This window comes from Pelodiscus sinensis, chromosome 1, assembly GCF_052426305.1.
Source record: "Pelodiscus sinensis isolate ZL-2025 chromosome 1, ASM5242630v1, whole genome shotgun sequence".
In the NCBI taxonomy this organism is placed as follows: domain Eukaryota; kingdom Metazoa; phylum Chordata; order Testudines; family Trionychidae; genus Pelodiscus; species Pelodiscus sinensis.
In genome coordinates this window covers 166835771-166861025 of record NC_143052.1, presented here as the reverse complement: position 1 = coordinate 166861025, position 25255 = coordinate 166835771, and the positions used below count along the sequence as shown (strand labels likewise).

Here is a 25255-nt window from a genome sequence, read left to right as displayed (position 1 = left end):
AGGTCGTCATGGTGCCCTTCCAGAGGGGGTGGACTCCTGGGTAGCCCTGTTTGCCATCAGATGGAACAGAAATTGTCCTCAGTCCTGCTCTCTCCCAGGCCTCAGTTGGGGCTCCCTCTCCAATACTTTTCTCCTCTAATGGTCAGGGGAAATGATGTGTGCCTTCCTGCTGATTTCACCTGTCAGACAAGTCTTCTAAAAAATCAAGAGGGACAAAGTCACAATCACCTCAGCATGGCCTTTCCAGCACTGGTTGAGCAAGCTCGTGGAACTGTCCGTGGCGGAATCCTGGCCACTGTCCAGTTGACTGGACCTTCTATCGCAGGATTGCGGTGGGTTACTGCATCCAAACCTTATCTCATTGTGCCTACACACTTTTCCTCAAAGATAAAGTGCAGCTGCAGCCCCATCCGGCTTTGCAGACGAAGGTGGTGTTGCACTTCCATATCAACCAGGACATCTTTCTCCTGGTATTCTGTCTGAAGGCACACTATAAATGAGGAGAGGCAGTTATACAGTCTGGATGTGTGGTACATCCTGGTGTTCTGCCTGGAGTGCATCAAACCCTTCCATAGATTGACTCAGCTCTTTATCGCAATAACCAGCATGATAAAGGGCCTTCCAGTGTCTTCAATTTCAAATTGAATCATCACCTACATCCATATGTGTTATGAATTATCACAGGTTGTGCCTCCATCGACAGTGAAGCCTCAGGCATTTTTGGATGTATTCCTGTCAAATGTCCCTATCCAGGACATCTGCAGGGCCAAGATGCAGTCCTTAGTATGCACATTCATGAAGCAGTATGCCATCACTCAGCAATGAGAGATTATGCAGGCTTCAACAGCGCAGTGTTGCAATTTGCATGTTTATGAACTCCTATCCACCTCCGTGGGTACTGCTTGGGAGACATCTACAGTGGAATGGGAATGAACTAGCAATGAAAGAAAAAAATATAGTTACCTTTTGGAACTGTTGTTCTTCAAGATGTGGTGCTCATTTCCATTCCATGACCCACCCTCCTTCCCCACTCAACATTTCCAGCAAGAAGTAATTGAGGCTATGTCTAGACTGCAGGCTTCTTTCAGAAGATGCTTTTCTGGAAGAGATCTTCTGGAAAAACTTCTTTTGAAAGAGAGCATCTACACAGCAAAAGCGCAATGAAAAAGCAATGTGCTTTTTCAAAAGATAGCGTCCACATTGATTGGACACTATCTCACATTTCAGTTGTGATTACTGTGGATGGAGTGGCCGCCAGGGCACCTATGCTTTTTCCTGGAGGCCTCTCCTTTAGAAAAAATACTCTCTTCCACAAACACCTTTTTCCGAAAAAGTTTTTTCAGAAAAAAGGCTTCTTCCTTATAGAAAGAGGTTTACAGCTGTCAGAAAAACACCTCCGTTCTTTCGACTTTCTGTCAAAAGAACGCAATCGCAGTGTGGACGTAAGTGTAGTTTTTCCGGGGGGTAGAACTGGCAGCACCACTTATATGGCAGCATATATGTACCACTCCAAAGGGCACATATCCTGGTATGTTGAGGCACACTAGGTCTCAAGTTTTTTAGCTAGACCACATTGAATGTATATGTTAGAAAATTAGACTATAACAAGTTTATCTAATCATGACTCATGACCCAGGCAGAACCTTTTTGAATGTTAAGAATTTTCTGCAGAGTTTTTGGAAAATACAGGAGTAATATATATGGAAAACAGTGGTTTATTACATATTGGAAGTAAACTATACACACCCATTTGCCATATCAAAGGCTGTCTTGTTATCCAGAATCTCAGTTCCCATTTTAAAGAAGGGTAAGTCTCTACCTGTCATAGTTGCAAAGAAAATCTCACAAATGGGAACTGTGTGTAAAGTAAACAGAAGTGTGCATGTGAGTCTGCAGGGAGTGTGAGAGGTGTGGGCTGTCCTAGTCATCTCAGGTTATGTCTACACTATGGGGCTACTGGAGGTATCCTGGAAAAACTCCGCCGTGCCCAGGGAACGCGTCTGCTCTTCTGCTTTTTTTGTGTGGAAGAGCAGATGCGCTCTTTTGGAAGCCCTGTCTTCCTCCTCCCATGAGGAAGAAGGGCTCTTCCAAAAGAAGAGGCTTTTCCGAAATTTGACCCAGTGTAGATGAATCACTTCCGATAGATCACTGTAGTGTAGACATAGCCTCAGGAGGTCTTAACTCACAAAGACAACAATGATAATTTAAATGTCAATACTGTTTATATTTCATTCATTGCACAGGAAGCAGGGAGAGGGTCACAGATCTGTACAGTTGTTTTATTTTGGTGGTATTTGGGAGTTAGCACCAATTTTTGCAATATCTGTATAATATACTCCGAGCAGTATCTCATTTTAGCACCTCACATGAGTGGAGCTTATTTTGAAGACAGAGCTTAAAAGAGTTCCACTTTTTTGAGGCTATGTCTGATTCCAGATACTCTAGGCCTCTCTACCCAAGAGCAATGCTGACTCTGTCACTTCCCATTCATCCTTTTGTTATAATCACCCTGCCTGGCCCCTGTGAGCTCCTGCCTGCTCCACAGTCCTCCACCTCTTTCTCTCCCCCGCTTCTTCCAACAGGTGTATTTCCATGACTGTTATTCTCCCACCAAGCTTTTCACAGTGGCCCTCATAATATACAAGGAAAACACTCTGAACTTTATTCAGCCAACTGTATTGCCCCCCAAATCAATCAAAGACAACCAACAGTTTAAAACAAAGTTCAGAGTCTCTAGGCCAAGCTGCCCTAGAGTAATGATCAACCACACACTGTTAGGAAAGCATTCATGTAAAATACCAGGAAGAATGATCTCCTCCATTTTTGAATGCTTGTGTCTTTCAGTTGCCTTGTCTGGTTTACTGATTTGCCTTAGTCTTCCAAAAAAATTCTATGCTGGCAGAATATCACAACACAAATACCTAGCAAGATAAATCACACCTGTGAAATTTCAGGCAGATTGGTTTACCTTTGGAGACAAACTAGGTTTATAATGGAAAGCTAGCCTCATTGTTAACTATGGAGAGACTGATGGCTCTCCATAATCAATCAGTCACTTAGACTTCTTTATAGCATCCTTCATGCCAACATGCCTGAGTGGTTTATAGTCATTAAATTAGAAAATGCACCACACAATGGACAAGGATAGATCAATAAATCTTAAGACCTGATTCAGACTTACACAAGGACTCTGAACAAGCAACCATGAGAGCAAAATGATTCCATTCACAAGAGGGAAGTGGGGGTGTAAAACTGGACCAAAGCAAGTCTAGAGTGATGCTGGCAGGAAGAGAGAAGCATTTAAAAGAACTTACTCTCGCTATATAACATTCCCCAGTTAGCTATGGCATCTGTCCACGGATGATGGTTGGTTTGCAGCCTTGTGGTCCTTTGGGGTTTCTCAGTACTATTTGATGCTGTGATGTAGTGTGGGGGGGAGGGGCTGTCCATATGCCTGGGATGTGAGCTGTGGATGACCCCTACTGGCCTCTGTCTGTAAGCACTGCCCAGTGGGGGGTCGCTGAGGGCCTTCATGTGTAGACCATGGCCCAACTGGTTCTCACCAGAAAGGGAAGGAGTTTGAACAAAGGAAGGGTGTGGTTTGGGGAGGAGTCATTCTTGGCTGGGAAAACATGAAGAGAAGAGACTAAGCTGAGTACTGGGAGTTCGGGGGCCTGTGGACGCCTACCCCACGGTGTCTGAGGCTACTTGCCCCTCACTGTGATGCCCACATAGAACCCGGGTTGTGTGTACCTCCCAGAAGCAATAAACCCTCTCTATTCTACTGGCTGACGGAGTCTCATTTTTCTGTAGACAGGGTGCAGGATTGGGGGGGGTCCCCGACACACCATCACATATGCCCAAATAGTTAAGTGGCATAAAATGTTCACTTCTGTCTGTTACCCAGGCTGGTGTTTTTAAAATGGAGTTTATGATTCAAAATGGAGTCTGCTGATCCCTTTTCACCTCAGCAGTGTCTCTTCCCGCCAAAACCACCCTGAAGAAGGCTTTGTACTCCACTCTCTAGCCTGTGCACACAGCACCAGACCTGTGCACCCCGCACTAATACCATGCGCGCACATCCCAGTTATGCACCTGGCACCCTTTTCCCTATGCACCCCACCCTATTCTGTTGCACCCCACTCACTAACGCAGTTTCCCACCTTACTGTATTTATAAACCCTCCCCTAAGAATGGTTCGGTTTGGCTCTCCTCTACCCATCCATTGGTCTTCGTCGATCCGCTTGTAGCTGTGTTGTTGTTCGTCTTCGTCTGTCAACCCTGAGGAGTGCCATCCACACGTGGCCTGGCCAAGGCTGCTCAGGTCCAGCACTAGTTGCACCTTCCTGAAGGTGAGAGACGTCTCCTCTCGGTAAGGATTTTTGGGGACTGGTGATCCTGGACTCTGGGTCTGTACCATCATTTTTACACCTACGGACCTCACCTAACCAAAGGATTGGTGATACGGAATCCGAAGGGCGTCCACCACGTGGAGAGGCGAGGATCTACTTCGAGGACCTACTCAGGATCCGGAACTGATCGGGACCCCGAGGGATCTCCCTGCAGTCCTCCCTCAAGGCTTCCAATTAGCCACGAGGTAGAAGGTCGCAGGTGTCCATCGCCGCCTTCAGTGTTTTAAGTATAACCCTTTTTGTATACGGGATCTTTCCTATCTCCTTTTCTTCCAGGGTGGGACATTTACTGTTTTCTTGTTGATTGATACGTGTTCACAATCTTTTAAAGTATATGGTTTGGCCCTAAATTCCGTCTCAGACCTGATTTGTGACTAGCTGTTCACCGGTGATAGATACGGGTACCAGGTCGAATCTGGCTTCTGTGTTGGAGGCGCATTAGGCTTTCATTAATTGCCCACATCCAGGGCCGGATGGAGGCAGCTGCCCAGGGTGCCAGCTGATGGGGGGCGCCTGATGGCAGCTGTAAGGAGCGTGCGGCGTCCCTTACAGCTGCCATCAGGCACTGCGCGCCTGGCTCCTGCAGCACCAGCCCCGCGTCACCGGCCAGCAGCGCCCTTCCCCCACGGCCGCGGGGCCCTGCACGGACTGGCGTGCGTGCCAGCCGCGCTGGCCGGGCTGGGCTGAGCAGCGCATGTGCCATGTGCCCCAGCGAGTGGGCCCCGGGCTGCGCGCCAGCAGCCACGGCCGGCCCGTGCATGTGCCATGCACCCCGGGGGTGGGCCCACACACCCTGGGGGGGCGGGCCAGTGCCCCACGGGCAGGCCCACACATGCACCGTGTGTCCGGGCCCAGGGCGCTAAAAGGGCTCGGGCTGGCTCTGCCCACAGCAATTGTTTACCTCAGCCTTTCGGGTAACTCATCTATGACTGACCAGGAGATTGCACTTCATACTGTCAGGAACACTCTTGAGCACAGTATCCAAACATTCATGACCTCTAAGCTTGATAACTGCAACATGTCAGAGTGAAACCATATATTCGAACTGGTCCAAAATGCAGTAGTCCATTTGCTTAGCATCACTGTGCTCATGTCTCCCCAGTGCTGTGCTCTGCATTCATTCCCTGTTGAATCCCAAGTCCAATTCAAAGTCTCTGCCCAGATGTTCAAAGCCTTCCATTGAATTGGCCAAAGATCGCTCACCCTTTTCGACCACCAACTTCCACAAAAGCTGTCGTGCAACTGCCAACTAATGAGGGCCATAGGTTTGGGAAACAAAACTTGCACAGGAACTGACCCAGACGTTGGAACTTATCAACAGTTAAGATCATGCCCATAGGCCTCTCAGCACTCAGAAATAAATGCAAAAGTTAATTATTCAATTTAACTTTCCCTCTATAATTTTTTCATATTCGTACTCTCTTGACACACACACGACATGTGTGTTTTATGAACTATTCAAGCTTATATTTAAGGACTTAGGATGTGTTCAGATTCTATGATAATGGGGGACATATACAGAGAGATCATTTTGTCAGGTGTGTACACAGTACTCTCCTAATTGGATCTGAATGTATTGTCAAGATATCCAAAGGGTTAGAGGAGATTCAGATATAAAAAGCAAGAAGACCTCTAGAGGTGAAATCTCATAGGCAGAACAGACTCCACAAGCATGCTGGATAAAAGTCCACATGCGGTTTTGATAGGTGAGCACACAGAAACTGCCAGCTTCCCCTCGGGAATCCAGTGGAGGGTGTTCACTTTTGCAGGATTTGATATAAGAATCTAGTTACTAGAAGCATTTGGATCTGAACTGTTGCACAGTGCTGCCATGCACTTTTAAAGAACTGCCATGTTGTATCACAAAGTGGGTGTATTTTGTTGTAATAGGTGTATAAATTTTGTAAATCACTTTGGGATGAAAGGGGCTATATAAAGGTTAGCCATATTCCTCATGGCTGGCAGGAGGCATATATTTTAAAACAATGAAAGACTTTTCTTTAGGTGGATAGAGATACTTCAGACTCACCTGCCCTTCGCATGTGCGCTCTCTCGCTCTCTCTTTTGAAGCAAGTTTAAATTCATCTACTTTTATATTTTCAAACAAAACTCATAAAAGGACCATAAATATTGTAACTTGCTAAAATGAAAGCTGTTTTCTTCTCCTCCCATGAGACTCCTGCCTGAGAGACAGTTAGAGAGCATTCATTTCTTTGAAGAATCTCTCCTGTGTTAAAGTAAAGCTGCTATCTAAGGGCAGTCTTTGGGGCTTTGTTCTTGTCAACATATTGGCCTGGGTTTGTACTGGCTCCTTTCTATATTGCTTGTGGAAGTGCAAAGGATGCGGTATTGGAAGGGACTGGGGGAATGGATTTGGTAAACACTAGTGGGCAGAAGTCCATATTTGGAATGGAGACATACTTCAGGATCATAAAAGGTTACCCATTCAAACCACCAACGAAAATATTAGGGATATAGGAATTGCCATACTGGATAAGATGCAAGGTCAAGTATCCTATGCCTTGTAGTGGCCAGTATCAGATGCTTCAGAGGAAGGAGCAGGAAATGCTGAAGAGTGTACTTATTCCTTTCCTGTCCAGAAGTAACTATACTCCTAGTCCCCATTGGTTAGAGTTTGGTTCATGCCCTGAAGCATGAGTGTTAATATATCTTGCAATTTTTTTATCCTGTCTTGTCTCATGTAATTGTAGATGTCCTTAGCATTGTGCATGTAAATGTCTCACCCAGGACTTTGATGGCATGGATAGATGCTGATCATCAACTGACAGTGATGGATCACAACCCTCATTGAAGAGATTGGCAAGGATGTGAACCCAGGAAGTGGAGCGCAATGGGAATAATTTTTCTATGAGGAAACTGTAAGAAGAGCAGGTTAGTGAGTTACTTTCTACTGTCTGGTCTACATGTAGCTGCAACCTTGGGGCGAGGAGGTGGCTTGCAAAAGACCCCTTTTGCCTTTAAAATATTTAAGCCTTGAATGCATTAGGAAATGAACCTGTGGCACAACCTTTTCAACAGTCTTTTCCTTTGAGCCATTTCAGAAAATGGTATAAGTGCTCATGGAGACTTGATAAAAGTGCTTCCAACTCAGCTTCAAGAAGCGGTTCTGAGATTTTCTTCCGATAAAGCTCAGGCATACTTTCTAAAGTAGTACTGAAGTCACTAGCAGCTGTTGGGGGTACAACACTTTTGGAAATCAGGTCACTGTCTAAATATGGACTTAGGAGCCCAACTTTAGACACCCATTTTGAAAATCATGACTCCTCCCCCCTCCATTTTGTGATGTGAGCTCACACACACTGGATGGTGCTGAGCTACTCTGTCTCAATGCCCAGAAGAGGAAAAGGGGTTAATAATAATAAAGCAAAAAAACAAGTAACCTTCCCTCATTCAGATCAAGATCAGAAGTAAGCAGAACTGCAAGGCAGGATCAGACTGTACTATAAACAACAGCTGCATCTCTGAAGGTCATTTTCATCTTGCTCTTATAACTTTTTATATAGCAGAGAAACATTCTAAATCATCTTCTTTTGCTCCTATTGATCATCTTAAGAAGCTGCGTTTTTATTTTATAATAAACCTCCTTAAGATGGAGAACTCATGTACAATCATATAAGTGTGGGGCTAGAAGGGACCTCAAGAAGTCGCCGGGTCCAGCCCCCTGCAGCGAAGCAGATGAAGTAAACTAAACAGATGTTTGTCCAATCTGTTCTTAAAAACCTCCAATGATGAGGATCCCACAATCTCTCTTGAAACCCTATTACAGAGATTAACTATCCTTCTAGTTAGAAAGCTTCTCCTAACATTTAACCTAAATCTCTCTTGTTGCAGGTTAAAACAATTACTTTTTGTCCTGTCTTCAGCAGATATGGGGAACTATCAATCACTATCCTTTTTGTGACAACACTTAACATACTTGATGTCATTATCAAGTCCCGTCTCTGTCCTCTTTTTTCAAGAATAAACATGACTACCTTTTTTAAACCTTTCTTTACAGGTCAGGTTTTCTTATCTTTTTATCATTTTTGTTGCTGTCCCAAAGAGACTGCATCAGATGCACACCTCTTCCATGCAGCAACCTACTACGGGTGATGGTCATCTTTTGCCTTCAGTGAAGCAAGAAACCAGGTGGTTCGACAATGGGATCATCAATAAAGTGTATGTTGTTTACATTGTATCTGTCAGGTGTCTTCTGGATTGAAACTAGATGACAGAAGAGCTTGCCTAACCAGTTAGAATGGTTGGCAGAACTTTAAGTGAGTGAAGAAGATTTTCATGGAGATTTTGGTAAGAAAGCTTTCTTGTGCTTGTGCAACATAGCCATCTCCTAGTGGAAGGCTGGAGAAAGAATGATGGAAGGCCTGGAAGACAAGGCAGAGACATGGACTTCAGAGTGCCAGTTATATGTCACCTTGCTTCATTTGGCTGAATAGTGATGAAGTCCATGAGTAAGCTTCATTCACCCACACATGCAAAGTGTTCAGCAGTGGAATAAATTAAAGCAAGCATTACCGTTAGTAGCATTTGTGCATGACAATCCTAGCTAGAACTTAATAGTTTTTTGGATGCTATTGATGTGAGTCTTTGTTTTATGGCTTCAGATGTTGGTGATTGAGGGTGACTCCTAGGCTAAGTGCCCTGTAAGCTACACAGCCACATAGCAAACCAGAAGTTGAACCTCCCTGGTCTGCCATCCTCAGGATCTAATTGGTCCCGGAACAGAGAATTTTCCAAACCAAGGAAGGTCAATGCACTGGGGTCTCCATTTTTCCTCCTGGCTGCTCTGTTGCCACCTGGGGTTTTGGTCTCCCCATGGTGGGGGAGAGGGGCAGCTCTGCTTCTCCCCCCTCCCCCCCAGTTCTGCTGCCACCCAGGGCTCTGCTTTTGCCCCATGGCTCTGCTGCTGCCTGGGAGGGATTCCACAATCTGACTGGTGGCCCCGCTGCTGCCAGGGGCTCTCCCCAGCAACTCCACTGCTGCCCGGGACTCTGCGCTCCCCCTACCTTAGTCTGGTGATGCTCCTAGCCACATGGGGTCATTCCCATGATCCCGGACCAGAGGTGTTGCCAGACTAGGGAAGTCCACCTGTAGTAAGTGCCATGCAGGTGCTAAGGGAGCCCAGTCACAATGGACCTGCTGCACCTCCTCTGGCCCAAACTTAACCCAGTCCCCAGTCTGCCACATTCAGGGGACTGGCACCCTTCTCCTAGCCCGAACCCAGCCCAGTCCCTGACCTGCCATGGCCTGGGTAGAGAGACTGCTCTCCCCCAGCCCAGGTGCTGCAGTGGAGGAGTCCTCTCTCTCTGCCATAGCCACAGGGAAGCCTGTGCTAAAACAGTGTTGGCAACCTACGACCTGCAGGCCACATGTGGCTTATCAGGGTAAACTGCTGGCTTAACTGATGATAATGACTTAACTAGGAGGCTCATATGTTGGCTTCCACCATCACTCGCTATATGCACCCCAAATCCTTTCTCAGCAGTACAACTATGAGTCAGTTATTTTCCCTTTTGTAGTCGTGAATTTGATTTTTTTTCCTTCCTAAGTAAAGTACTTCGCACTTGTCTTTATTGAATTTCATCTTGTTGAATTCAGACCAATTCAAGAATGATTAACATTTGTTAGTCTCTAGACTATTCATTGAATTTTACTGTTTGTGCTCTAGGCTTTCTAGTTGATAGAAGGCTGGAACTTTCCCTCTGAGCAGTAGATTTGTGACAATACTTTGCCTTTCATCTTCTACCTTTTGAGATCATTCTGGTAAGAAGGCAAACCAGAAATGCTGGTCTATCGAGCTGGCTACCAGAATCTCTTTGGATGTTTGAGAGGGTTTCTGTTTGATCAGGCTGCTAATCAAACTATAACATGACAGAACAGTTATCATTTTTAACTGGCATTTACAAGTCCATACTTGTTTTTTCTAACCCCATGTTCCCAAGCAGAGACTGGTGAGCAGCCATTCTCTGTACAAGTTTTTATTCATCAGTGCATACATCCTCAAAACTCACTTGCACTATTGTACCTGCAAGGTGATAGGGAAAGGCAGAGATCAAAGGCTGGCCATGAGTCAGGTGACCTGATTACAACAAGGTGCCATTCTGTAGCCTGAGTGGGGCCTCAAGGGTGATCTTTCACTGAGCAGAAGCCAAGCACATGATGGTTCAGTGTTATGGTTAAAATACTATATACTATTCTCTCAGGTCATTCACAAAGCCCCACTCTGTACACATTTCTGACTCTCTTAAAACCTATGTCTGCCATGTTGCCTACAATGAATCTAACTGACTTGTATAGAAAACATACTATGTACCTATTATTTTTTCGAGGCCCCTTTCTCTTTGCCTCTGTCTCTTTGTCTGTCCCTGTAGTCTGAGCCCCTTGGAGAAGGGATCATCTTTTTTTTGTGATTGGAAATTCCCTCACACACTATGGGTGCAACAATAAATAAATATTAATGATGTTAGATTCTGTTTACCCTACAAAATGGGGCTATGTTGTAATCTGATTTGGTGGTGATTATAGAGTATACAGGCCTTAACCACCCCAGAGAAAATAACCTTGTTGCAGTCACACCATTTGGAAGATTGTACAATGCCAGTCACCTTTCTTCCTCACTATTCAAAATATTTCCAGTCATTAAGAAAAGTGTGCTAGCAGCAGAATGTAGTCCAGTTGAAGTCTTGAATGCTGCTGCTGAGAGCAAAAAGATTTTCTCATAGAAATTTCTAGTTCAACAGCATCCATTTTGTCTGAGCAAAATTTCATTAAAGCATTAGAACGTGATAGGGATTCCTAACAATATTTCTGACGAAACAGACATAGCTATTATTTTTAAAGCTATAGCCAGCAATTTAAAAAAATCTAATGTGGAATTTCACACACTGGAATAGGAGTATTCCAGCATTTTCCAGTGTTGGTTATTGAAGTTGACATCCCCCTTGAGTAGTAGGGGAGCATGATCCCCATTGAACTGATGGGGAAACTGAGGCACAAATGGTTTTTCTTTGTCTTCTGAAAGCATGTTTCCTTTTTATCATTAGACTCCCCACATTGTACAGAGAATGCAGACTTTATTTTCATCCTTTAGAAAGTCACGTCTTGTTTGCTCTAAAATGTGAATTATGTTTGCTACAGTTGTGAGTAGTGATAGCTGTTAAGCATAGCTGTATAATTATCTAGGCTTGACAACCATTTTCTAATTCAGTTGTGGTTAGCATAGCTGTAGGAGCTTTCCAGTGCAGAGATAACTTTTTTCCTGTGAATTATGCTCAGTGCTGCCAAATGTTTCCCTGTTATGACTTCATTTAATCTCTCAGGGTATGTCTAGACTACAGGGTTTTGTTGACAAAAGTGGACTTTTGTCGACAAAACTATACCTGCGTCTACACTACCGCCGAGTTCTGTCAACATAATGTCAACAGAACTTGGCTGTTTTGTCGATGGCGGTAAACCTCATTCTACAAGGAATAACACTTTTTGTCGACAGAGTTCTGTGGACAGAAGGCGTTATTGCATCTACACTGTCCTTTGCGTCTACATTCTCATGTCAACAAAGCAGCTTGCTTTGTCAACAGAACTGGATGTAGTCTAGACACTCTTTGTCGACAGAAGCTTTGTCGACAGTGTCTGTCGACAAAGCCTCTGTTGACAAAAGCCTGTAGTCTAGACGTACCCTCAGACTCACATTGGGCTCTTATTTTTATTTTATAAAAATAGTAATAATATAGTACATTTTACACTCACATCTAGATGCTCCAACTAAGAATCAGGATCCCACCATGCTAAACACTATACAAACAAGTCCATAGCCATGACAATTCTCTAGAAACCAGACCTGTGATTTTTTCTGCAGCCATCACATCCCAGCAGCCACTCACTGTCTGCTGCAACTTCATTCCATACTGTCTCTCGCAGCATTTGAACCAGTGACTAACAAAGGATTCATCATTCTAGCATTATCAAGATGCTGAGCTATCCTTCATGTTAGGTAAGTTTTATTTTGTTTTTTTGATTTTTGAAAACATTTTGGGATATTCTTGTAATAACTGAGGAAAAGATACGATGGAGCAGATTTAGTTAAGATCAGTTTAAATTATGGGCATACTATAATTTAAAGGTCAAGATTGATGGGATACTGCAAGCTGAGGTCATCCCCCTCCCCCAAGTAAAATGGTAGTGACATGATGTCATAAAGTTACATCATCACTTTAGCACAACCAGGCAGTGTAGCACATAATCATCATCTCATGATGTGATGTCAAGGCGTGATATGGCAATGGCATCACATCCTAGCACCAGAACACAATGTGGTGTCACAACGTTGTCTGGAATGGAACAGGGAGCCCCGTGGCCACTGCAGGTAAGGCTGGCCAAGTGGCAGATAAGACTGCTCTGAGTGAGAACCTTGCCAGGGTTGATATAGACACAAAGCTAGTTCACAATACGTTGTGTGGCATGTTACAACGGGCATATTGAAAATTTTGCTGCCTCCTTCTTCCATAATGCACAGACTGATTTACACTTTGATAAAAACATGTTCCTTGCCAAGAGAGAGCAGATTAAGGCTCTATTTATCTTAAACCCAATCATGCTTGTGAATCTTCTTTTCACAGAGAAATAAAAATAAAATCTGTTCCTTTTCTTATTTCTCTGATTTTGTTACTTTTACCATTTGAGTAGCTGGTTTTAGTGATCCCCTCATTCAGGAGCATATTCATTAACTTGGCCTTGTTATCATAAGCTCTTCTAATACTTCAGGATCTGATTGTGTCTTCTAGGTACTGTCCTATGTTGGGGGCAATGTGGAGCTGTTATACCACAGGGAGAGTGGCCAGAGGTATTGAATGTCTGGAGGCCCAAAGACATGCAGAGAAGTTTCATTTTACCCTACCTGTCTTCTTTTGAACACATAGGCCAGGGCTGGCTGCAAATGAGCCAGAGAAATTATAGCCATGGCTCCTACTAATTAAGACTTTGAGGCAGATCATCAGCAGTTGTAAATTGACATAGTGCTGTTAGTGTTAGGCTATTTCAGTTTACACCAGCTAGAGATCAGGCCCTTCCTTTCTACAAAACTTATCTGCCATTTGTTGAGCTTGACTGCCTCTATTATATAAACGTAGGCTGACTACTATCCTAATAAAATCTTCCCTGCCCCATATGCTGCCCTAGCCTCTCCTTGATTAGCGATCCCAGTGTCTTCCCTACCATTGACGTCAAGAGCACAGCTCAGTAATTTCCTAGCAACCCTTTTCAAATGCTGGCTTTTAATTAGCTTCTTTCTCTTTTACTAGCACTTCCTCCTGTTCTATGAGTGTCTTTGAAGCAATTTGGCTGTTGATGCTTCCTCCCCACCATTCCTATTTGTTGTTTCCTTGAAGAATTCTAGAATAGAATTTCTTATCTTTTCAGAAGGTCTAATTTCTTGTTCCGTCGTGATCCTAATTTCCTTCAGGATTTCTTCTTCCTCTCCTGGGAAATTTGTCTCAATTTCTGGCATCTATCCCTCCTAGCCCTCCCCTCTTTTTTTTCCCAAAGACAGGAGGAAAAGAATCCATTTAATATTTTTCTGTAGTAACGTCTATCTCATCTGTCAATAAATTACCCTTTGTCTTCACCGGGAGACCCTCTTGTCTCCTTTCACTGACCTTATTCTGTACCTTGCCTGATTTTTTTTAAGGTAGGATGCAATATCCCTGAGCTGTCATTCCATGAAGAACAGCTGTCATTCCTCCCATTGTGTGTGTGTGTGTGTGTGCACGTGCACATGTTTGAGGGGTGAGGAGAATATGGGGAAGACAGGGAACTGCCATTGGGGAACATGATGATGCTACTTACAGATGTGAATATTTTTCATTCATTATATTCAGCTGGCAGTTCTTTTTCTTTCTCTCATTGGTTTCAGTCTGTTATCCACTGATTAAAGGGAATCTAAAATGAGTTGGTCAGTTAAATTAACATGGACAGCTCCAAGAATAATTAGTAAATATAAATACATATATTTCTAAAAACTTTTTTCTATATTTGTCATTCCCTCACTATCTCTGTAACCAGGCACGAATTCTCACTGTCGGAGTCCTCATCTGATGTTACAGAGTATGATTCAGGGACATATTAGAATAGCAAAGAAAACACATGACTTTCAAGCTCTTTCTATTGTAAGGCACTCATATGTTCACTGATAGAATTGAGAGGTGCAGCTTACTCATCTGTGCAGCCACCCGGAGACTCATGACGCCATTTATTACAACCTTTTCCTGCTCCTTCTTCTTCTTTGAGGGGCAATATGCAGTCCCAGGAAGTCATTAGGGAACATTACCTGCTCTCCTCTTAAAGCAGGGGCTGCAAATCTGCCTGCCCCTTTTTCTGGACACCTAAACAAAGGGCCAGGCTCTTTATTCCTTTCCCCTCCCTCCACTGAACACGTAAGAAGACAGGGCAGAATTTAAAAGCTATATACAGCTTGCTTTATACAGCAAGTCAGTAGCAGAGCTGAGAGATTCCCAGTCTTCTGCTCTAGCACTTTCCCTCTTATCTTACATTTGTGAAAGCATTAACTTTCTAGAAAATATGTTGTGCCTACAGGGTTTGGTCAATCAAAAGCTCTGTCTACACAAGCAAAGATTTCTAAACATTTCCTACTATTACTAACACCAATTCTGCATTAGCGATCTTGCCAGCCTTAGTGGAGATTGGCTGCTACTATTTTTAAGACCATATCACATAACTCTTCAGGTATAATTGACATTATATTAAAAACACTTTTGGCAGCTGGCAAAATACCTGTAATAGGGTTCAGAACACTGATAAAACCACTGGCAGCTAAACTAGTGATAGTAATGGTGGGAAATTTTCAGTGGGACAGTCAATGATTTGCCTCCAGATAATTATTTGTAACTTGATTCCCTCCTGGATAGCTGTAATGTGAACTTTCTCTTTTCTGTTCCTTTTGCTGAATTCTCCTTTTATTTATAAATACATAAATACATCAAACTCTTAAATTATTATTATGATTATGTATTATTACTCTTTTTGATTCTCAGTATTACCTCAGACACATGCATTTGACCATGAAAGTAGGACTGAAGTGGGATCTGCATTCCCTGGCTCTGACTCTCCATCTCAGAGTGTCCAACTTCCAGTTTTCTGATTCACAATTAATTGTTCATTCAGATTAGATTATGTTTTTGAGTACTTTGCTCTTCTTTGTAATCAGGATATTTATATTACATTTAATTTTTTCTTGAAATTCTCATGATTTTGACTCATTTCCAACACTTACCTACAGAGGGAGACTCCTGGCAAAAGCTGGCTCACTTGGGCAGCTTTTCCTTCTCTACTTTTCAGAATGTTTTCCCTGATGAGGCCTCAGGATTATTGCAAACCAGTCCCAGGAAGAGCTGCTGCTCAATTAGGCGAGAAGAAACTTGAAGGAAAAAAAGAATAAAGCCAGCAAATTGCTTGAGATAACAATCTCCCCATACCAGTGTGTCTCTGTAACTAAGAGGATTAGTTGAACTTTATGTGTCAGACCAAAACTGACAATAAGCACCAGTGACTTCCCCCCGCTGGCACTTGTACCTTCACATGTTTCATTTTCCTGCTTCACTACAGTCTTGCCACTTGCCAACTGACGAACTTGGAGATAAATAAAATGGCTGCTTTCCTTTTCCCCCTTTCTTAAAGGTTTATGACTAAAAAACAAACAAAGCCTAGCTGTGGCACTGACACTGTATTTCTCCCCCTCTTCAGGAACATTCCCCTTTTTGGAGAAGCAAGATGGTAAGAAAAGGTTTGGAGCTGCTGTGTTCTTTTTGGCATCAGCTAAGATTACTGTTTTATGCCAGAGAGACAAAGAAAATAGCCCCAAATCTGATTTTATGGAAGTCAATGGCAAAGCTTCCTTTGGAACAGGATCACTCCAGAAAGAGAGAGAAAGCAAAAGCCAACTTGACACAGAACTCAAACCAAGACCTTAATTAGATATGGTATCATATAAAGTAGTTTAATCCCAATTTCTCCCTCTTCCCCATTTCCATCCATCCTGAACAGCCAAATATTTTTAGCTGAAACTGTGTTTAAACAGAATTTTAAACCAGGTTAGCAGACTTCTTGAATCCCACTATGGAGTTTGCCAGAGAAAGATTGGTCTGCGTATTTTCTCTCTTCCCCCTTTAGTCATAGATCCTATTCCTATGAAAACAGGTTAAAGCTAAGCTGCTTACAGGAACCAGAGGAAAGGTAGCAAAAATGTAAAAGCAAAATATTACCAGTATCTGCAGGGCAGCATAGAAGCACATGAAGAAAATAAGCAGCTGTACCCTCTTGCGGCCTATGAAGAGATAGCGAATAGCATGCAAGGGGGGCTAGATTCAGAGATACCAGCAATCTTTTTAGACTGATGTAAAACAAATACCAACACTACAAAGTACTCTTTATATCACGGTTCTGAATAAGTTGAGGTATGCAATTCAGGTGACAGGTTATGGGCAAGGTTTGAGGTGAAATGTCTGAGGATTGCAAAATTTGCAAAGGATACAGGTTGAACCTCTATGGTCCGGGACTCTCTGATCTGGCAACCTGAAGGACCACAGATGTTGCGGGACTAGAGAGCCCCAACAGCCGAAGTTGCCAGGGGTTCAGAGCAGAGCCAGTTGGCAGGGCCAGCAGGACAACAGAGCCTGCGGGTCACCACAGACTGAAGCTGGTGTGGCAGGGAAGCCAGCAGGAGGACTGGAGTTTGCAGGGCAGTGGAGCCAGCAGTCAGCAAGGCAGCCTGGAGCTCTGGCAGGACGGGAAGGCAGTCATTAGGCTGGTGAGGCCACCAGGAACTCCAGTGGGACTAACACAGGCTGTGGGGCCGGGAGGCTGGGCAGAGGAGCCCTGGTGGCTGGGGAGAGGAGCCCAGCAGGAAGGCCGGTGTCTCTCCTCCCCCGAAATCCCCAGATCCAGAAAACTTCCTTGTCCAGGACCACACAGGTACTGAGGGTGCCAGACCAGGGAGATCCCATCTGTATTGGTTTTGTATGATAAAATACAGGAGATTTCCAGTTTTTGGAAGATTTTTTTTTAAACCAGTTTTTTGTGCTGATCATACCCACATTGCTATGATGCTCTTTGAATCTAAGAGGCAGCTGTCTCGGAATCTGGTGATTCAAAGGCAGAGGGAGGGGAGCGGGGAGACATCACTCAAAGTCTGGGAAGCGCTGAAGTCTGGCTGCTATCAGCCCCACCACTTGCACCTGAAGCTCAAACCCTTCTCAGGTGCATGGAGCCGCTCCCCACCACTAACCAAAGCTGTTAGGCCCCCTGGGTGTTACTGACACTCTAAAATGACACAAGCAGGTACATTCTGGCAACATACATTCAGAACACTAGACCAGGGTTCCTTGCATGCCTTCATAGAGAGTAAAATGTCTGTGTAAAGGGGAAGAAATGCTTAGAACCAGACTTTTAATCCCCAAATATGTAGACTGGGGCATTGTAAAAATGTCTGCTGTGCAGTCAAGGGTTAAGATGGCCTTGTTACTCCACAGCAATCTCTGTCTACGATGTGGGTAGCATTAGTTTTTGTTTAAAGGGGCCCTGATCCCATCCCTTTTTCCAATAGATATGAAATGGAACGTGTCTGCCTTTGAACTGAGCCCAGCAGCACTGCAAGATTCACTGAATGAAGGACACCGTATCCAATTGAAATTACAGAGGAATTTGAGGTAGGCAGAATGTACTTACCCAATTGGAATTTAAACTGTGAAATTAAAAGGAAATATTCAAGGATGACGGGGCAGAGAGAATTCCTAATCTCTATCCAGCCCTGGCTGTGTGTCAGAAAAGTCCCCTCTGAAGAGAGAATAAGTAAAGAATCTATCCTGGAATAAAGAGTAGGGAGAGAATAAAGACTATGTTTTCAACAGCGCCCCGCTCCAGCTGTGTGTTTGTTTCATAGGCTCTGTCTATGCTAAGAAAATTATCTGTGGTTGATAAAAAGTGTCAAATGTGTCTTCCTCCTGGCTCCTGGTCAGCTAGGGTAAAAAACAATTGGGTTAAAGAGGGCCAAAGCATTTCCAATGCCTCTAATGGAAAGTGTGTTAGATTTCTCGTGGAATGAGAGGTTCAGAACTCTTTTTGCAATAGGTGTGAAATACAGTTTGGCCTTTTCTACTGTATCTATCTGCCCTCCATTACTGTAGTATCTGAGCACCTAAACAAATATTAATGAATTAATCCTTACAACAGTGTTTTGGGTGATGTCTCTCTGACAGCTGGAGGAGCATAATGTTGGAAGCAAAAGGTTCTGTGACAGTTGGAAATGACAGTTGTGTTTGGCAATTTGAATGGGGCAGCTGGAGAAAATTGAATAACGTATGGTGACAGCTGGAGGATCCCCTCTGATTGGATGGACAAGGAACAGCGAGGAAGGAAAAGCTAACAGAACACAATGAACAGTATGTGTGGACTCGTAAAAGCAATGATAGTGAGCAGAAGAAGCCAATAGGAAGAAAGACAATCTTGTGGTCAGTGCACTGGAAAGAGAATCAGGTGTTCAAGTCCTACCTGTGTAGGGGTATGTCTGCCCTTGCACCCTCTTTTGAGAGAGGGATGCAAATGAAGACATTCAAAATTGCCAATGAAGCCGGGATTTAAATATCCTGTGCTTCATTTGCATATTTGCAGTATGGCGCTATTTCGAAATATTGCTATTTTGAAATAACAGATGCTGTTAAAACACGGTTATTTCGAGAGAAAACCCTTCTCTCAAAATAACTGGTAAACCTCACTGTATGAGGAATAAGGGTTATTTCAAGAGAAGGGTTATCTCTTGAAATAACCACGTCTTAACAGCGTCTGTTATTTCAAAATAGCGCTATTTTGAAATAGCGCCATAATACAAATATGCAAATGAAGTGTGGGATATTTAAGTCCCGGCTTCATTGGCAATTTCGAATGTCTTCATTTGCATCCCTCTCTCGAAAGAGGGTGCAAGTGTAGACATACCCTTCCAGACTCAGAATGTGACTTTGGACAAGACTCCATGCCTCAATTTCCCACACTGTAACATTGTGATGATATTTCCCTACCCAGTGGGAATGGGGATTTGCGAGGCACTCGGAGGTTATGGTGGTGATGACCATGGAAACAGAGCCAGAGAGGAAGTGAGAGCAGAGAATGAGAAGCAGATGGAAAAACCCATATGAAAAGATGTGTGCACTCCTGGTGACTACCTCTCTTTTTTTGAGGATGTGTGAAGGATCTGAATTACTGCCTGAACTGCCTCATTAAATATAAAAATAAAACCTCATGTGTCTTTTTCTATGTGTTCCATTATCTCCAAAACATGAATTACTCGGTTATAGTGAGGGGTAAAGGATTCTGGGGTGATCTGCTACACTGCAGTAGTTTCATCAGTCTGAGATCCAGAATGTCAGTCATAACTATCACAATAAAAGAGTTTAGCTCATACTTCCTCAGACACAGGGAGAACAACAGAAAGATGCAGGCAGAGAGCAAAGAAATGATCTGGTAAAAGGGAGCTGGAAAACTTTAAATGGTTATTGAGAGAGCCAGAGGGGTGTATAGGGAATGACAATGAAGTACATATTAAATGGATGTTCTTTGCCTCTCTGCTGCGATGCACACAGCAATCCAGATGTTGGGAGTGATGATGTCCTTTAACAGGGAAGGGGGAGAATGTTGGAAGCAGAATGGTGCATGAGGGTTTTTACAGTAGGGGACTCTGGCTCATCCCACTGCAGCTATTAGTAAAAAATTAAAGAGGTATGTGGGAGTGGTAAGAGCCAGGAACAATGGTTTTGTGGTTAAACCACTGACTTTGGGACTCAGGGGATGTGGATTTAATTCCTAATTCTGCCACAGGCTTGCTCTGTGATCTTGACAAATTGCTTATGGGCAGGCTTGGCAGAATTAAACTTCCATATTTTTATAATCTCAGCAGATACATTTTGTGTTTTTAAAACATTTATATCTATTTTGATCAATTTAAATGTTCACAGTTTCAGGAAATTATGAAGCATCAGACAACAGAGTGTTTTCAGACAATAATAATTTGATGACAATAGACACTGAGCTATAAAAAGTTAAAGCTATATAAACATTGACAAATTGTCAACATTTTGTCAATGTCAAAATATACAAAGTAAATATCCTTAAATCAAATTTGAAAGTGTGTGTGTGTGTGTGTGTGTGTGTGTGTGTGTGTTGAAACTGACATTTGCCAACAACAGTATGATACTTCCTAGCCTATTTATGGGCTTGCTTTGGATCAAGCTCTCTGCTCTTCTCTTTCCCATCTATAAAAGGGAGATGATCATTCCTCCTTCCTCTCATGGTTTGCCTGTCTTCTCTTCCTGCCTTATCCATCCGCTGACTTTGATCTTTATCTACTCAGGTTTAGCCCCCTTTCTCCTGATACTTTATGCATACAGGTAGGGGGGTGGGTGACAGAACATCTTTCTTCCCCCCTTGCCTTCCCTTCTCCTATTTATTTCAAGTTTCCTTATCCTCTAATCGTAACTCCGGTCATCTGAAGAAGTGGGATGTGCCCATGAAAGCTCATGATACCATCTACATGTTTTGTTAGTCTATAAAATGCTACAAGACCATTTGCTTGCTGTTTTTTTCTGTCTTCTCTTGAGATTGCTGACTCTTTGGGGCAGTGACTGTCTTTTATTATGTGTAGCACAAATTGTGCCACAATCTGGCATCTCTTATAACAAGTATGGATGCTCCTGGTGAGAACTGGTGAGAAATCAAAGAGAGAGGTGTTCAAAATGAGCCTGAATGGTGAAAGAGTCAGAGAGGTGAATGGTCTAGAAGTCAGAGGGGGATGTAAGAGGAGGGTGTACACAGAAGTGATATTTCTTTGCTCTGCTGCTGTGCTAATGGCAAGCAGAATGTTCAAAGGCTGATACCTCATTAAGAGGAGAAAGGACAGAATGTAGGGACCATATGTTTCCATGGCACTTGGGGGGAGCAGTTTTAAACAGCATATGAGAAGACTTAAGAAAGCATGGTGACAGGAGCAGCACCTCCTTGAGGAGGATAGGAACAAGTTGGGAAGAAAAATTAATTGGGAGGAAAGAAAGCGTGTGAAAAGAACTGTATCAGAGACATGAGCACAAGCTGCAGAAGGGAAATTGAATGGAGCAAAAGAAGTCAGGGAGAAAGTTAGAGCATAGAAACTGCCAAAGGGAGAAAAATTGGCTGAGGAACCCCCTCACAAAAAATAGCTGCATATAACATGCTTCTTAATTTCTCCTGAACTAGGGCTGTGTAGAGGTCAAATTTTCTGCCTGATTTATCTTTTGCTTCTATATAATTTTCTGTATTTCTTTGCCTCCCCATGCAATAAATTATTATCTATAAATCAGTAATAATTAAACCTGATGAGTCAACACTACGAGCACTGAAGATCTGGCATTACAGACACAACTATCATTACAGGGGATGATATGGCATTTAACCTCCATGACAGGAACAACTAAGCTGATGGTGGGGGTGGATTGTGAAGAGGCTAACAGACCTATGTAGAGATTGGGAATTAGAGATGGATATATACTGTCAAAATATTCAACTGAATTTTTAAAAGAATTTCCATTGACTGAATGTATGTCCTGTGTGTGTGTGTGTTCATATTGGCAGGAACAGTCACTTAAATGAGCATTTTTTTTTCAACAAATTTTGAATTTACATAACCTGATTCTATGTGTTGCACTAATCCAGACAGGGAACAGAAACACACAAGGAAGGGACTTCATCCTGCAAGGTGCTGAGCACTCTGGGCTCAGATCAGGACTTAAGCACATACTTACTTCAATCATGTGAACAGTCTCCTTGATTTCAATAGGACAGCTTATAAGCTCATCATTATACAAATCCTTACCCGTTTTGAGGAATCAGAGCCAGAGTGCTCAGTACTTTGCAGAATTGTATGTTTTTCCTATGTGTCAGATCATCTTGAATTTCAAATAATCACAACAAACTGATTGTGAATAAGACACAGGTCAAGAAGTATTTGGCAAATAATTTCAAAGAAATAAATTTGAGAAAATCATGATTTATTTGCAGACAATTAACAACAGAAATAAAGGCAAAATTTGTCCAATTCATTATCAATGATTTGCCAAGCGTTACCAGATATATAGCCAGAGAGACCTATGTTATGCCTTAGGGAAGGAGCTAGAAAGAGATGTATCAAGAGAAACCTGAGAGGAGAATGCAGACAGAGATCAAGAGAAATCTCTGGAGAGGGAACCAGAGAGGTTACGTCAGCAGATATGATGGAGTAAAAAGAGAGTGCTATTCTTTTGCCGTTTAGAGCTAGCCAAAACAGGAACTGTATTTTGGGTGATATTCCTGAAAATTGTGGAAGATTGCATCTTGGAATCGTAGTTGGGGATGATAACTTGAATCAGGTAGATGCAAGAGCAAGGAAGAAGATGAAATATGATTAAATAGGTTGTCCTTCAGGAGATGAGTGAGAAGCATCAGTCAGAGAAGAAGGTAAAAAGGAAGCCAGATATAGGTGTGAAAAGAGTGCAAGGATTAAATGAGAAGCAATGGGCGAGGAGATTAAATGTATGCAAGGGTACAGCTGTGTAGAATCTTAAAGGTGCATCCAAAGGGCCAGATTCTTTGCTGTGGAGTGATCACTTTGGCTGGCGTGCTCATGTAATCTGGCCATAAAATTGGATTAGCTGTTCCATGGAGGATTATCTAGATGAGAGGCAAAATTGAAGAGCAGCAATCCAGTATGCTTCTGTTTACATTTTAATTCTGGAGAGTTATCCATCCTTAGGTGCAAATAAGTCCTCTGAATGACAAAGTTTCTAACAAGTAGCATAGAATATCACATAAAATGAAAGCATAGAGGGAAACACAGTGATTAGAAGACTTTTCTTTATCATTCCATACCACAGTCAATTTTTACCAATATATTCTGGGTTATTAGGAGAATTACATAGGAATGAAAATTACCTACTCAGACAAACACTTCTAGACTATTTTCAAGAAAAAATCATTGTTCTGTTGCAGCTGTTGTTCTTATGGGGCAATTCTGCTCAAATCTTTCCTAAGTCTCTCGTTTTCTGATTCTCCAGTGTTTGCCTTTGCTGCTGCTCATAACTTTTTCCAGCAGCAGCATGTAAGTGTCCTTATTACCCTGAATTTTGAATATTGGCAATGAAACTGACTGGCATTTTATGTTGTTTTGGGGTTTGAGCCAAAGCCTATTGTAGTCAATGGAAAGACTTTTACTGGGCTTCAAATCAGGCCATTAAAAATATTGCAAAGACTCTTCTCGTTTCCTTTTTTTTCTGTATATGAGGTATAATATCATAGCTTTTGTATGTAACAAAATATTATAATGAATACTATTACAGTTGTTAATCATTTTAACTTAATTCTGCTGATTTTTAACTCAGCGACATGACCAGCAATGTTTTGTCACCTCATCTTGTTAAGATTATTGTCCACAATTCTCTGGAAGGCTATTGAAGTTTTTAACATAACATCAGTTTTAGTTGTAGACCCCAACATACACTATTTTTGATGAGGAGGGCAGAAAGTCTGTGTCTCTCTTTTCCTTTTAGGTTAGTCAAATTTGATGCAGAGTATGGGAGAGGTTAAAATATTTGTTTGAGGTATCCCTGGAGCTTTGTGTTGTCCAAGACAGGAGATGTGTTATGACGGGTATCTTTAAAGAGAAAATTACTTTCCTGTAATTGTTCTTCTCTGAAGAGATGAGGTGACCACTCATGCACCCTGCTCTGCACAGAATTGCAGGTTCTGCTATTTCATTTTCTTATTATTCAATTCCCGTTTATACATAGGGGATTAATTTCACTTTGAGCTTGGGGAGTACCTGTCTTGCACATGATGGTTATTTCCACAGAACACCACTTGCAGATTGTGCTTTAAAAAAAAAATGCTTCTTCGGTGTAACCATTCTATTTCAAGATGTTTTCATTTAGGATTATCTATTTTACTTCCTCTGATTACCTATTTATACTACTCCCCAGTAGCTTGCTGGCAGGAAATAGTTAATAAAAACCATCTCAGAACGTGCTGCAAGCATTTCTTCTTTCAATGTGCCTAGTGTTCATGGTGTTTTTAACCACCTGGGCCCTTATCTGGAGGCAAGCTCGGCATGAGTACAAGGGTCTCCTTTGATTGTCAGTGTTATAGATATACTGCAAAAAAAAAAGTAACAAAACAGAGTGAGAAAACCAGAGGCAGGTGCCCACCCCATGGGCTCAGCAAGCTCATGCCTTAGGTGACAGGGACCAGCATGTCTCCCTAGCCCTTGTGTCTCGGGACATGCTCGTGAGGCGATTGCCGCCCCTCAGGCGAGCTGGGAGCTGGCATGGTCGGTTTTAATGCCCTCGCCCCACCCGGCAAACAGACGCCTCCGCCCTCTCACAGCAGCGCGCCACCAGCGTGTCCGTGGCACAATGCACCTCCGCTGGAACGAGCCCCCCCGGCCAAGCACACAAGCAACTAAAGCCCCCAGACAACCATCACCCGCACTGCGCAAGCGCGCGCTCTGTAGCCGGGAGGGAGGTGGGCCACAAAGTGGCCCGCGCGTCGAGGTCGTTTACATGCTAACGAAGACTAGGGCAGAGGTAAATGGCAGGAGAAAACGGCGCATGCGCACAGGGGCTGGCTGGGGGTACACGCAGAGTAATGGGCCAGCAAGAAAAAAGCGGATAGCGCAAGCGCGAAGCGCTCGCCCGCGAGAGAGGGCAGAGCGCGCATGCGTCGTGACTCGCGTGCTGGAGTGAGGGCGGGGGGCCAAGGAGAAGGGA

The 25255-nt window shown here is 43.2% G+C and overlaps 2 long non-coding RNA genes across 3 annotated transcripts in view; one reads left to right on the top strand and one right to left on the bottom strand.

Annotated features, from left to right (window-relative positions):
* The window catches only part of LOC112545991 (uncharacterized), a 40811-nt gene extending 22058 nt beyond the window's left edge, over positions 1-18753 (bottom strand). The window contains exons 1-3 of one of the 2 annotated variants that reach the window (XR_012897682.2): positions 18664-18753; positions 15715-15858; positions 14271-14363 (exon numbers count right to left, since the gene is read on the bottom strand). This is a non-coding gene — a long non-coding RNA (uncharacterized LOC112545991). Of the gene's footprint in view, positions 1-14270; positions 14364-15714; positions 15859-16702; positions 16766-18663 lie in introns of those variants that run through there. The other variant, XR_016347844.1, reaches the window with a different exon arrangement.
* LOC149525670 (uncharacterized) lies at positions 9519-19029 on the top strand. Its single transcript, XR_016347846.1, has 3 exons — positions 9519-16214; positions 18043-18145; positions 18695-19029. It is a non-coding gene; the product is annotated as an uncharacterized LOC149525670 (long non-coding RNA).
* The last annotated feature ends 6226 nt before the right edge of the window (positions 19030-25255 follow it).